Source organism: Polypterus senegalus, chromosome 10 (genome assembly GCF_016835505.1).
Source record: "Polypterus senegalus isolate Bchr_013 chromosome 10, ASM1683550v1, whole genome shotgun sequence".
Taxonomy (NCBI): domain Eukaryota; kingdom Metazoa; phylum Chordata; class Cladistia; order Polypteriformes; family Polypteridae; genus Polypterus; species Polypterus senegalus.
In genome coordinates this window covers 108,501,742-108,516,934 of record NC_053163.1, presented here as the reverse complement: position 1 = coordinate 108,516,934, position 15,193 = coordinate 108,501,742, and positions in this window count along the sequence as shown.

Here is a 15,193-nt window from a genome sequence, read left to right as displayed (position 1 = left end):
CAGCTACAAATACATACATTAACTGCAGTAACTGTCACCTGGGTGTAATGACTGAAACTTAAAAAACATTTATGTGAAACAGGAATCTGTTATTTTTCTGTGAAGAAATATCTGCAAAAGTGTCATTTGCAGACTAGACCTGTGCAACTGTGTAGGTGTGTCTGTTAGATTTAACATTTGTGAGATATGAACGCTGTTGTGACCTGCAAATGAGGTGGCTCCCCACGCATCTTGGCACACACGATCAACCGCAATGGAAAGTGAGACTCTGGTCGGAAGGAAAGGCCTGCGTGACTTGAATTCAATTCAGTTTCAATTTCAAATTATGTCCGTATAGCGCTCTTCACAGAGTGCTTGTACAAGTTTCCAGCTATAATTCTGCAAGCCATGCATCATTTATTTATGTGAACACACGATAAAACAGGGCAATTTCAAAGCGATTAACATAAGCACATCATGACAATGTAATTGCAATAAAAGATGAGATCTGGCAAGTTCATAATGGAGGAGAACAAAACAAACACTCCATTCAACGCTAATCCTTGAGAAAACAAACCCCTGTGAGTTCATGCTCAGTGATCCAGATCACGTCTTGATCACAGTTAGCGAAGTCACAGTTGTGGTGGCCTAGTCCAAGTGGCCACCCTCCTCCACCTGGGCATTCTACAACATTAGAACTATGTGCTGAATCTCAAGGCTCTCAAAGTATCTGATGCCACTCCTCAAGAAGAGAACATCATAGAGGTGGTCAGTAATAAATCATATTGGCTGTCAGATTTCAAACAAATAACTAACAAGCCACATCAACAACATGAACAGCTAACCAAAATCAGGATATGTTAGACTAAAGAGTGGGTCGTCTTTCTGGATGTAGACGCGATAAAGAGGAGTGGTCAGTGTGGGTTTTTGTCATGCTATTTTCAATCTATTTCATGTCTAGACTGTTGTTTTTATTTGTTTTTGTGGTCATTTACATTTTACCTCTATTTTGGTGATGTTATTTTGCACAGTTTTATTTTTTTGGTTGCTCACCACTAGTTTGTGACATGTAACTATAGCCTTGTGTTTGTCATCAGGACCCACTTATATAAGATGGCTGCGCCCAGCTTCTGGCATCCAATGTTATGTTAGGATTTTTTCTGCAACATTCTTAGACTTATGAATTCTGGTTTACAAGTTTGGTTTGGTTTATTTGTTTCACCTGGTTTCAGATGCATGAATGTTAATAGAACTTGTTCATTTATATTTTTGTTTTGGCTTTTTCATAACATTTCAACCTTATTTGGATGGCTACACCATTTTACCATTATGTTATTTGTTTCTGCATGAAGGCTTTGCCATTAGGTGTCTTTTCTTGTGGCTACAGCCATTTTGTTGCTAGACATGTTAGCCCACGTGACTGCCAACCATGTGTGACGTTATTGTGTCACCAGCATTTGAGGTGGCACCAAGTGTCTGGATAAATGGAACAGTTCAGTTCATTAGAATAGTGAATGTTAAAGAGTTCTACGTATTCAGGTTCTGATGTGTGACTTTTGAATTTTTGGAATTCATTTTGGGTTTGACATTTTGGTATTTATTTTGACCACTTGGTAAAGTTTGTTTTTGTTTTATCTACCCTACTGTTAAGTCCCGCCATCAGACTAGCAATTTCAAGATTCAAGATTCTTTATTTAATTTTGTACAAATTCATAGAGGAAATCTTACTCAATCTGTCCTGCCAGATCATTGTACAGGTCATTCAAGACAATACAAATATAATACAGCATACTGACATGACTAGGTTGTGTGTTCCTGCATATTTAATGTACAGTTTACTTATTCTAACTATGGCGCACATTATTGAAAAGACGGACTGCAGAGGGGTAGAAACTGCTCTTGATTAACCAAGAGGTGCTACCTTTGATACTAACATACCTGCAGCTTGACTTTAGTTTGAAAAACAGACCGTGCCCGGGGTGAATTCTGGGTCGCACAGAATTTCATCAGTTCTATTTCTGCAGTCTTTGGTGTGTATGGACTCTGATGCAGAAAGAATAGAGCCAGTGGTCCGCTGTGCCTGCTTCACCACCCTTCAGCGTTATCTCTTCTGGGCTGTGGTGTTCCCATACCCAACTGTGATCCCACCTCTCAGTGCGCTCTCAATAATGCTATGATAAACGTTCACCAGTAAGTATTTGGCTTCCACATACCACACTTCCCCAAGCCTCTGAGGAAGTGAAGGCACTGGTGTGCTTTTTTGATGATGGCAGTGGTGTTTGTCTAAGACGTTCAGACTGAGAAATTTGAAACTGCTCACTATCTTCACCACTGCCTTATCATGGCAGACTGATGATTAGTTCACCTCTCCCATAATGAGGCACAGATATTTAACACTTGTGGTCATAATCCATCTGGTCCTGCAGGTTAACCCTCTGGAATGCTTTGCAAACCTCTCGCCCAGTTACTTTATGAAGAATGAATTCACCTGGTGGACCTGGCATCTGATATCTTTTTCCATGTTTTGGGTTTCAACGTGAGCACGGAATATGTTGAGATGGTTGGGGAGTGAGGGATTGACAGTCAGAGAATCTTTCATGGAGCTGTAAAATGTACTATGGTGTCAAAGATTAGATTAGATAGATAGATAGATAGATAGATAGATAGATAGATAGATAGATAGATAGATAGATAGATAGATAGATAGATAGATAGATAGATAGATAGATACTTTATTAATCCCAAGGGGAAATTCACATACTCCAGCAGCAGCATACTGATAAAGAACAATATTAAATTAAAGAGTGATAACAATGAAGGTATAACAGACAGACAATAATTTTGTATAATATTAATGTTTACCCCCCGGGTGGGTTGCACAGTGTGGGGGAGGAACGATCTCCTCACTGTGTCAGTGGAGCAGGACGGTGACAGCAGTCTGTCGCTAAAGGTGCTGCTCTGTCTGGAGATGATCCTGTTCAGTGGATGCAGTGGATTCTCCATGATTGACAGGAGCCTGCTCAGTGCCCATCGCTCTGCCACACAGGTCAAACTGTCCAGCTCCGTGTTTACAATGGAGCCTGCCTTCCTCACCAGTTTATCCAGGCTTGAGGCATCCCTCTTCTTTATGCTGCATCCCCAGCACACCACCGCGTAGAAGAGGGCACTCACCACAACCGTCTGGTAGGACATCTGCAGCATCTTATTGCAGATGTTGAAGGACGCCAGCCTTCTAAGGAAGTATAGTCGGCTTTGTCCTTTCTTACACAGAGCATCAGTATTGGCAGTCCAGTCCAATTTATCATCCAGCTGCACTCCCAGGTATTTATAGGTCTGCACCCTCTGCACACAGTCACCTCTGATGATCATGGGGTCCATGATGGGCCTGGGCCTCCTAAAATCCACCACCAGCTCCTTGGTTTTGCTGGTGTTCAATTGTAGGTGGTTTGAGTCGCACCATTTAACAAAGTCCTGGATTAGTTTCCTATACTCCTCCTCCTGATTATAATGAATGTTTAGATATGCTGTACTTAGTTCAAAACTGACAGGACATTGTTTCTGGCTCCTGAAAACCCAATATAATTTTCAAGTCTATGTAACAGAGTGGTCAGTGGAGTCATAGATTGTACTTATGTCTAACCAAATAATAATTACAAATCCATTCATTAGCAGACATTAGAATGTTATTAATGCCAGTTAATGCTCATTCTGTAATGTGACCAGAATAAATCCAGACTGAAACTTCTCAAATAAGTAAAGCATGAAATGAGGTAAATTCAATGTGCATGCTATGCAAGAACTACAGCAACCTTATTCAACGAGGCCCATCATATACATTGACAATATGGTCTAGACCTTTGTTACTTGGAGTTATATATTTCTTTTGTCTATCACAAGTTCTCATTTCATCTTAAGCTTCTGCTATGACTTCAAAAAATGTAAGTCTTCAGATAATAATACACAATTTTCTCTATATGTAGTCTAATATCTCTACATAGCATTTCAGTTATATGGCCAAAACTGCATGTAACTGGACAGGTGGCTCAATCTGGCCCTAATTGTCATGGAAGATGCAGAACTTCATTGCCAAAAAAAATATCATGTTGGTCCTTCTTGAAGGACATTTTAGAACCCGTGGACTGAGTCACTTTGTGGAAAATACATCTAACTAGTGAAACACACTGACTTAAATTGTACTACTAAACTGAATTAATCAATCAGGCCATTCTGTCATATTGATTAATATACGTATTCAAAGCCAATGAGGTAACATGGCACCATAATCACTGCAATCTACTGCCATAGATTCTGGTCATAATCATTTTTATCCATGAAGCTCATGTGTGTAATAAGCCTACAAGAGATAAACATCATGAATAACAAAGCATGAAACATAAAAAACAGGAAATATTGTCATTAATAAAGTTCACCAGAGCAAATCAAGAAACAAACACCCCTTAATTGAAGAGAAATTACATATTTTCTTATTGCCAATATCTATAAAGCTCCATCTGAAAAGATTGATATGTGCATACACCTAATGATTATCTATCTATCTATCTATCTATCTATCTATCTATCTATCTATCTATCTATCTATCTATCATACAGTGCTTTTTACATCACTCTCTTATAAAGTGCTTTTCACTGTTGACTTATAATAAAAATAACCAGAATAACTGATATTTTATCCTCTTCTCCTTTTGGCTGCTCCCGTTAGGGGTTGCCACAGCGGATCATCTTGTTCCACATCTTCCTGTCCTCTACATCTTGCTCTGTTACACCCATCACCTGGCATGCCTTCTCTCACCAAATCTATAAACCTTCTCTTAGGCCTTCCACTTTTTCTCTTCCCTGGCAGTTCTATCCTTAATATCCTTCTCTCTATATACTTAGCATCTCTCCTCTGCACATGTCCAAACCAACGCAATCTCACCATCCCTTTGCCTCCCAACCATCCAACCTGAGCCGACCCTCTAATGTACTCATTTCTAATCCTACTCATCCTCGTCACACTCAGTGCAAATCTTAACATCTTTAAATCTGTCACCTCCAGCTCTGTCTCCTGCTTTCTGGTCTGTGCTACCATCTCCAACCCATATAACATAGCTGGTCTCACTACCATCCTGTAGACCTTCCCTTTGACTCTTGCTGGTACCTTTCTGTCATAAATTACTCCTAACATTCTTCTCCATCCATTCCATCCAGCCTGCACTCTCTTCTTCACCTCTCTTCCACAGTCCCTGTTACTCTGTATTGTTGATCCCAAGCATTTATACTCGCCAACCCTACTCCCAGCATCTTCACCATTCCACTGACCTCCCTCTCATTTACACACATATATTCTGTTTTGTTCCTACTGACCTTCATTCCTCTCTTCTCTAGAGCATATCTCCACCTCTCCAGGGTCTCCTCAACCTGCTCTCTACTATCGCTACAGATCACAATGTCAGCTGCAAACAGCATAGTCCACGGGGACTCCTGTCTAATCTCATCTGTCAACCTGTCCATCACCATTACAAATAAGAAAGGGCTCAGAGTCGACCCCTGATGTAATCCCACCTCCACCTTGAATGCATCCGTCACTCCTACCGCAGACCTCACCATGGTCACACTTCCCTCGTACATATCCTGTACAACTCTTACATGCTTCTCTGCCACTCTTGTCTTCCTCATATAATACCAGAACTCCTCTTGAGGCACCCTGTCATATGTTTTTTTCCAGGTCCACAAAGATGGAATGCAACTCCTTCTGGCCTTCTCTATATTTCTCCATCAACACCCTCAGAGCAAACAATGCATCTGTGGTGCTATTTCCTGGCATGAAACCAAACTGCTGCTCACTAATCATCACCTCCCTTCTTAACCTAGCTCCCAATACTCTTTCCGATAACTTTGTGCTGTTGCTCATCAATTTTATTCCCCTTTTGTTACTATAGCTCTTCACATCCCCCTTATTCTTAAAAATCGGCACCAATACACTTCTTCTCCACTCAGGCATCCTCTTACTTTTCATTACTCCATTAAACCATCTAGTTAAAAACTCCACTGCCATCTCTTCTAAACACCTCCATGCTTCCACAGGTATGTCTTCTGAACCAACGGTCTTTCCATTCTTTATCCTCTTTTTAGCAGTCCTTACATCCTCCTTGCTAATCCTTTGCACTTCCTGGTTCACTATCGCCACATCATCCAATCTTCTCTCTCTCTCTCTCTCATTCTCTTAATTCATCAGCCTCTCAAAGTACTTTTTCCATCTGCTCAACACATCCTCCTTGCTTGTGATGTTTCCATCTTTATTCTTTATGTCCCTAACCTGTTTCACATCTTTCCCTGCTCGGTCCCTATGTCTAGCCAATCGGTACAGGTCCTTTATTCAACTCATTATACGCCTTTTCTTTAGCCTTCACCACCTCTCTTTTCACCTTGCGCCTTATCTCCTTGTACTCTTGTCTACTTTCTGCATCTCTCTGTATACTCTCGAGTACTTCCCCATTCCATCACCAAGTTTCCTTTTCCTCCTTCCTCTTTCCAGATATCACGCCAAGCACCCTTCTTGCTGTGACCCTTACTACTTCTGCTGTAGTTGCCCAGCTGTCTAGTAACTTTTCACTGCCACCCAGTGCCTGTCTTACCTCCTCCCTAAACTCAACCTTGCAGTGTTCCTTTTTCAACTTCCACCATTTGATCCGTGGCTCTGCCCTCACTCTCCTCCAATTCTTGATCTCCAACATCATCCTTCAGACCACCATCCTATGCTGCCTAACTGCACTTTTCCCTGCCACCACTTTGCAATATTCAGTCTCCTTCAGATTGACCCTCCTAAATTGGATATAATCTAACTGTGTGCATCGTTCTCCACTCTTGTACATCATCCTATGATCCTCCCTCTTCTTAAAAAACATATTCACCACAGCCATGTCCATCCTTTTCGCAAAATTCACTATCTGACCTTCTTCATTCCTCTCCTTGACACCATACCTACCTATCACCTCCTCAACCCCTCAGTTCCCTTCACCAACATGTCCATTGAAATTCGCTCCAATTACCACTCTCTGTCCCTTGGGTACACTGTTCATCACTTCATGCAACTCACTCCAGAAATCCCATTTTTCATCCATCTCACACCCAACTTGCAGGGCATATGCACTAACAACATTCATCATCACACCTCCAATTTCCAGCTTCATAATCATTACTCTGCCTGACACTCTTTTCACTTGCAAAACACTCTTGACATACTTTTCCATCAGAACAAACACTACCCCATTTCTCCACCCATCCACACCACGAAAGAACAATTTGAATCCACCTCTGATCCACCTGACCTTACTCCCCTTCCATTTAGTCTCTTGCACGCACAATATATCAGCCTTCCTTCTCTCCATCATATCTGCTAACTCTCTCCCCTTACCAGTCATACTGCCACCATTCAAAGTTCCTACCCTCAGTTCCACTCTGTGACGATGTGGGTTCTAGCTCCACACTCCCATCTGATTTTGGGAACCCTTGAACCCAAACACCGTCGATAATGAAACCGAGTGAGCTAGTCAATGGAGGCAAATTACTGAGCAAGGGGAAGGTAAAAAGTGCAAAAGTGCTTTTATTTAAAAACCAACAAAAACAGTGTTCCATAAATAGTGCAGTTTCAATTCAAATTCTTCATCAAATAATCCATAAAAGAATGTGGGGGATAAAACCAATAAATAGAAAAAAAAAACACATCCTTAAAACCAGAGGTTAAAATCTTCTCTTGGAAGCAGTCTTAAAAACAACAAACAAGCTCCGTGCTTATTTTCTGTTAGCGTCTCACCTGCTTATCCCGTTTGGGCCAAGCAGCAGGCAAGACGCTCTTTGCAGCTGCCCTCTTCTAGACACACACACAAGACTGGAGACCTCCCGATCCCTGGCTCCGGTATGGCACTCATCCCAGTCCCGGAGAACTTGGTTTCCACCAACGGCCAGGTCGCTCACGTTGGGGATTCCCACCACCAAGTCTCCCGACTTCCGCTGCCTTTCAATGGCCTCTCTGCGGCCAGTCGCCTTCCCTGGTCACTCCCGCTACCTGATCGCTCAGCGGGAGCGACATCAACACAAACACCTGGGTGTCGGCCTAACACCCAGCTTCCACGCAGCTGTCCACGAGCGCTCGATCGCGCGCTCACCACACTCACGCACCGCCTGCTTCCTCTCCTGCTCCCGGTAACCTCCGTCCTCTCCTTTCCTTTTTTTCTCTCTCCATTTTTTTCCCCCCTCCACACCGACTCGCACTTCTTTTTAAAACGTGAGGGCCATCACAGCTGTAGCATTAGCCACGGGAGCAATCACGAATGTGGGCAGTTCCTCACCTGTGCACACGGTAAGAAACGGCCACATCGACGACTGCCCCGCGGCTCGCTACAACAACGCCCCCCTCACGAAGCCGCCTCGGGTACGGTGATTTAAAATGAATGGCCTTTTCCCTTACTCATCAGTTTCTCAAAGCTCTCTCGAGACATTTTCTACTCTAACTCCTTCGGATTTGCTGACAGTTTCGCTTGAATAGCTTTTTTCAGTTCTGCCGCCTTTCTGTTTGATGGACATTTGGACTTTGACTTGTTCCAGATAGATTAAAAGATCAGTCTTAGAGTTTCATCGATATCAACACATAATTAAGATCTTTCATACCTGGTTTACCAGCATGTTCACTGATTTGCTTTGAGTCACAAAGAGAGCCACTGATCCTCCAATTTGTGGTTTAGGCCCCTCAGCCTCTGGTAAAGCTCAAAATTAAAGACACAGTTAAAAGTACACAACATTCTCTAATGGGGAAACTGATTACAAAACAGAAAGTCTTGAGAACTCCTGGTCCACACACTTAACTTGAAACTTCCGAGTTTTTCAGAACACACTGCGCTGTTTATCTTTAGCATGCCAGAAATCAGAACACATACACAAAGTAACCTGAAAATAGTTTTTTTTTTTTTGTATCAAATATGGTCTAAAAGAGCACACACTTCTTGTGTCAGGGGAAGTGTATAAAACGTGAGACTTCCTGCTTAGCATTTTTCTTTTTTCTTTTTTTTTATGGCGGAAATTCTAAAATTGCTTTCTAACTCTGGTACAAAAATGCCATTCAGTCTGATCAGACTGAAACCTTCCAGTTTTAATTCAGTTACCTAAAAGTTTATTTAAAACACACACATTTGAAAAGAAAGACACATGCAAGAATTACAGGATACCCACTAGCTTGAAAAAAATCTAAAACTAAGATCACTGAAGAGTATGAAGACCAAATACATCAGTGAACTTGAGAATAGCATAACAAAAAATAAGGCTAGAACTGTGACACCTTTTTGACACCCACTGTACGCCCAACCTAGCTGGAAAGGGGTCTCTCTTTGAACTGCCTTTCCCGAGGTTTCTTCCATTTTTTCCCTACTGGGGTTTTTTTTGGGGAGTTTTTCCCTTGTCTTCTCAGAGAGTCAAGGCTGGGGGGCTCTCAAGAGGCAGGGCCTGTTAAAGCCCATTGCGGCACTCCTTGTGTGATTTTGGGCTATACAAAAATAAACTGTATTGTATTGTATTGTAACTGTGGAAAACCAGGAATGTCAAATCCAGAGACAAAGATATAAATCAGTTCAGAAATGGTTCATGTTATAGACTTTCAGCCTTCTCTAAACTTTTTGGGGTTGTCCTAGTCAAACTAGTTTCTGCTTTGATTTGATCTTATATTCTGCCCTGTCACCCTCCACATTTAGAGAGCTATTTTCCTACTGCAAATCAGTCTGAAGTCTCCAAGCCATCTGAAACACCTCCCAAACAGCATCACCCGAGAGGAACCCACAGTGATGGACTCCTGAAGATGAGTGGAGCATGGAGTGGCACAAGGGCACAAAGGGAGTTAAGCCTTCTATACAGAGGAGGTATGACAATACTGTGCTGATGTACCAAGAGCACTTCTCCAAGAACATTCCAGTCTTTTGTGGAATCTCACCTTCAGGTCTCATTGCAGCAGGGAGAAGAGAATGGAAGACAGAGTCAGTTTTTTGAGCCATGGTTGTATCAAATAACTTGATACTACGCGTTGCATGGAGGATTATGCCACTGACGCACTAAACGTTAGGGGGATCTTCCTGGAAAGAGTTGGGGTTTTAATCTGAAGAAAGTGAGAGAGCCATAAATTTGAGTGGGACTCACAATCGACTACTTCCTTATTGGTGTCAGATGCTGCCAGGGTGGACTGCAGGACAGTGATCCTCAGTTGCATTAAACAATTAGTTTATTTTATCATTTTAAGTAAATTGTCCCTAATTGCATGTAATGTTTTTATTGACCTGTCTATAATTCCTGACTGACATATCAGTTCTCAGACTGGCAATCAGTCAGTTGATTTGCCTGACAGTAAATTAGACAGACGCAAAGCCCACAAAGTAATTTACATTTGTACTCCACCGTATAAGTTCAATGATGTTTATTCAGGCAATTGTGCATTTAAAATTACATATTTATTAAACATTTGAAAAGATATCATACTACAACTAGAATGATTGATTTGTTTTTCACTTAAATAATTGTGTTGTGACAAAAGCTGCTATACCAGCACTCAACCCAGCACAGACAGACGCAGAAGGCACAATGATAAAACAAATAAATGTTTTTTTTTTCTTTTCTTCGCCTTTGGGCAACGCCTTCCCCATTCCCACAGGCACAACACAGTCCCAATAAGCACAAGCTCACACAATTCTTCTTCTCCTTCTCTTTTCTCTTCCACTCCTCTCCAGCAAGCTTCGCATCCCTCCTCCCGATTCTGGCTCCTGCAGTGATGGCTGCTGGCTCTTTTTATAGCCCACCCAGAAGTGCTCCAGGTGTTTGATGACCTATTTCCGGCTGCACTTCCGGGTGTGGTAGAAGAACCACCCACACGGGCTCAGGAACAACTGCAGTGCCCCCTGGCAGCACCCGCGGATCCCAACAGAGTTGTAGAGAACTCTGTCTCCAATGGAGCCCTGCGGGAATCCGAGGCACCACTGCCACCCATGGGGGCTGACATCTAGCGTCCCAGCGGAGGTACTGTTCTGTTCATGCTTGTTCCCCTGGACCATACAAAAAAGAAGCGTCCTGACTGGGCAAGGGTCCCGGCCATCCGCCACAGTGTGCAATAGGAGTCTTTTAAAGGTTAAAAAAAGTCTGACATGATTTATCTCAATTTTAACTTTTAGATTAATGAAAGTATACTTTTCAACAATTACTGGTAAACTTTTGATGTCTACTGTACATTAAATATATTTAAAATATTTCATTTTTTGAAAAAATATATTTCAGCATACTTAACAGGAGTAATTTATATATTTTATAGTACATTGCAATATATCATAAGACATTTTAAGATAAAGCATTTCTAATAAAATACTTTAAAAAGGGATGCCTCATGACAAAAGGTTAGGCTTGTCCTGAAATGGTCCCAGGAACATATCAAGGTTTTATTTCAATAAGGTGGTCTCCTGTGTCACTCAATCTCAATCCATTGAGAAATCAGAGGGAGGACAGCAATTGTAATAATAATAATAATAATAATAATAATAATAATAATAATAATAATATTGCATTTTCAGATTGGAGCTCCACAACCAGTTAATCTATAACACCTAGAGGACACATTGGCAAAGTGGGTTAGCATGCATAGATTGTACTCTTGACACATTATTTGAGCCCAAAGCACTAAAGTGTAGACTGTTTAGAAGGAAAATGGGGGAGTTGTGACGGTTGATATTAGATGGGTGTACCTCATGAAGCAACCATGTAAAACATACGGTAATAAATGGCTGTACTCCAAAATTAGTAGAGAATATATAGTTAATTGGGCCCTGTACTAAAATTTGCGGGATCCACTCAAGGTTGCTGGATATCATGGCCGGCCTGTACACTGGTACTGTGAGTGCTGTGCAGAATGGAGTCAGGACGCCTGTTTTTTTCCCAGATGATTCTGGGGTTCGTCAGGGGTGTGCTTTTCTCCTACTCTGTTCAATGCTTGTATGGACCGAGTGTTGGGCAAGGTCATGGGGTCCAGCGGCTGTGGGGCATCTGTTGGTGAAGAAAGATTCACGGATCTTGACTTTGCTGATGATGCTGTGATCTTCGCGGAGTCAATGGAGGCTCTGATTGGGGTGCTTGAGAGACTGAGTGAGGAGTCTGAGTGTCTGGGCTTGCGAGTGTCCTGGATAAAAACCAAGATCCAGGCCTTTAATGAGCTCTTGGGCACAACCATCAGCAGCGTGTCTGTTTGTGGAGAGAATATTGACCTTGTCGAGAGGTTTACTTACCTTGGCAGTGACATTCATGTCTCTGGTGACTCTTCCTGTGAAGTCAGTAGATGAATTGTGAGAGCATTGGGGGGTCATGAGCTCGCTGGAAAGGGGTGTGTGGCGCTCCCGATATCTATGCAAAAGGATGAAGGTCCAAGTCTTTAGAGTCCTGGTGCTTCCTGTCTTGCTATATGGTTGCGAGACATGGACACTATCCAGTGACCTGAGACAAAGACTGGACTCCTTTGGTACTGTATCTCTCCGGAAAAGTTTTGGGTACTGTTGGTTTGACCTTGTGTCGAATGAGCGGTTGCTCATGGAGTCCTGAATGAGGCACATTACCTGCATTGTGAGGGGAGTGACAGTTACGGCACTACGGCCATGTGGCGCGTTTCCCTGAGGGTGATCCGGCTCGTGAGACCCTCATTGTTGGGGTCCCGTGTGGCTGGAACTGGCCAAGGGGTCGCCCACATAACACCTGGCTGCGGTAGATAGAGGGTAGTTTCCGGAGGGTGGGACTGGACCATGGTTGGCCTAGGGGGTTGCCAACCGGGATCCTGAGTTGTTTTGTCGTGTAGTGGGTGCGGCAACGCACTGTACCAGTGCATGCTCTCCAACTTGACTTGACTTGTACTAAAATACTGCTTCATTCCTTTGAATTTGCATCAGCCTTGCATGTTTTCTTTTCTTTTCTTCTCTCCACTCCATACCCAATAGTTTTTATTGTGATGTTTGTCCTTGTCTTTTTACTGCTAACGGGTGCCTCATTCCATATTAGGGCATTGTAAGTAAAACCACATACAAACGAATCCCACTGAATTAAAGACAGAAGAAGCAGTAGAGCCAGGGTTTCTAAATATCTCATGGCAGAGTAACATGCTGCTGACACATTGATTATGAGAAGAATAAGAAGATTTTTGTGACGTTGCGGGTCGGCTCCTTGCTCCCTTATTTCATTCGGGAGCCTCTTGAACCCAACATTGTCGATAATCATGACCAAGACGAGAAGTACAAATGAGAACACCACATGAAGCAATGGGAAGGAGCAAAAGTGTAAAGTGCCTTTATTAAAAACAATCAAAACTGTGTCTAAATAAATAGTGCAGAGCTTCAAAACAGTCCATAAATAAATAATCCATAAAAATATGTAAAAAAGTGGAGACTAAAATAATCCAATAAATCCCATTAAGAAAAGGTTAAAACACTGGCAGGAACAATCATTAAATTCATTTTCCTTTTATCTGGCCCTATCAGCAGATGCAGCTGACCTTCATCAGGTCCAGTTACTTTCCATCCTCAGGCTACATACAGGCTCCGTCGCCGGACCAAGACTTGGGTCGATAAAAACCAGAGCGCTCACACTAGAGCTCTCCCCACAAGCCTCCTCAACCCCGCTGCCTTTTGCAGCAAGCCTTCCAAACTCCTGGTCACACACGCTCCTCAAAAGAGCTCAGCGGGAGCGACCCATTCTGACTGCCCTCGAGTGTCGGCCATACACTCCTTACATGGACTCTGCCTTCCTTCTCTCCAATGAGCCTGCTCCTTTTCACTCCCTCACTCATTCACTCCCGCACCGGCTCTTTCGTATTTCTGCCTTCACTAATCTCCGTTCTGTCTTTTTTCTTCTTCCCCCATCTCACACTCGTGCTTCCCCTTTTAAAATGGGGTCGTGGTACAGGTGTGGTGATTAGCCACTTCCAGCATCAATTATGGCCACAGGCGATTCTGCACCCGTGCACTTAAGTGTGGGACCGCCCACATCACCCCCGGGAACCAATCCTGCCACGCCACCACGCCCCTTCCTTAAAGTGATTATTTATTTAAAGTGGTGCTGATCAGCCATGGACCTCACTTTAGAAAAGATTTCTGCACTCAGTCTAAAAGGGCAACCTTGGCTGAGTCAAAGTCAGAGTGTAACAGTAGCATTTTCATTTTTATTTCTAGAAGTGGGGATTGTAAATGCAGTGACATACAAAAGAGATATTAAACGCTTGATAAACAGTAATAGGCCAACCTTTTAGTAAATCTCTACAATAGTCTTGTACACCAAATACAGGTGAAAAAACACGGGCTGCCATGTAACTGTTCTTCATGTGACCGCCAAGCAGCATGGACAGTCATCACTTATTTCTTAATAGCTTTGCCATCCTTTAAAGCATCAGTCATTGAATGTGACTCATCCAACTACACTACATCTCTGATAAGATGAGAAATCAACCGTAAGTGTAGATGTTATCATTAGGAAATCATATCAATGTGGGATGAACAGAGTGTTCCAATTTAAAATGTATCTCACTTAACTCATTTCATTTTCTATGGTACATTTCACACAGAGTACGCGTATGAAAAACGTCTTGAGCCAACTAATGTGCTTTAAGAAAACAAGTGATATATTGCCATTACGGGACATAAAAGGAAAACGTAATTTTCATTTACACACTAATTTCTATCACCTGGACTCATCAATTAAATGAAATGTTTCTTCAGTTAGCCCATTAATTTATGGCTTCGGTAAGATTAAGGAGTGTAATGTCGTTTTTCCTTTAGTGAGTCAAAATCAATTTTGTTTTTTTTTTTTTTTTAATTTTACTGTATTTGTACATATACTGTATGCATCCCACTTTAAAAAAAATAAACTAAAACAAATTATGCAAATACCAAGACTTAACAAAGCCATTTCCAATTTTTCAACTTCAGCTTTGTTGAATCCAAATGTAACTTAGGTCTTGTGTTGTCTGTCTAGCGTAGAAGCTGACATTTAGGACAATAAAATTTGTCTACTATTTGGAAAGATTCTTTAATAAACAGGTAAAGTTGGTTCATTCTTGTAAACCATCTAGGACTGGCCATTATAACACATTGTTGTCAGCCAGTTCAAAACTTTTACTTACGGATCTACAGTTAATGCAACGAACAGCAGCTAAGACCCT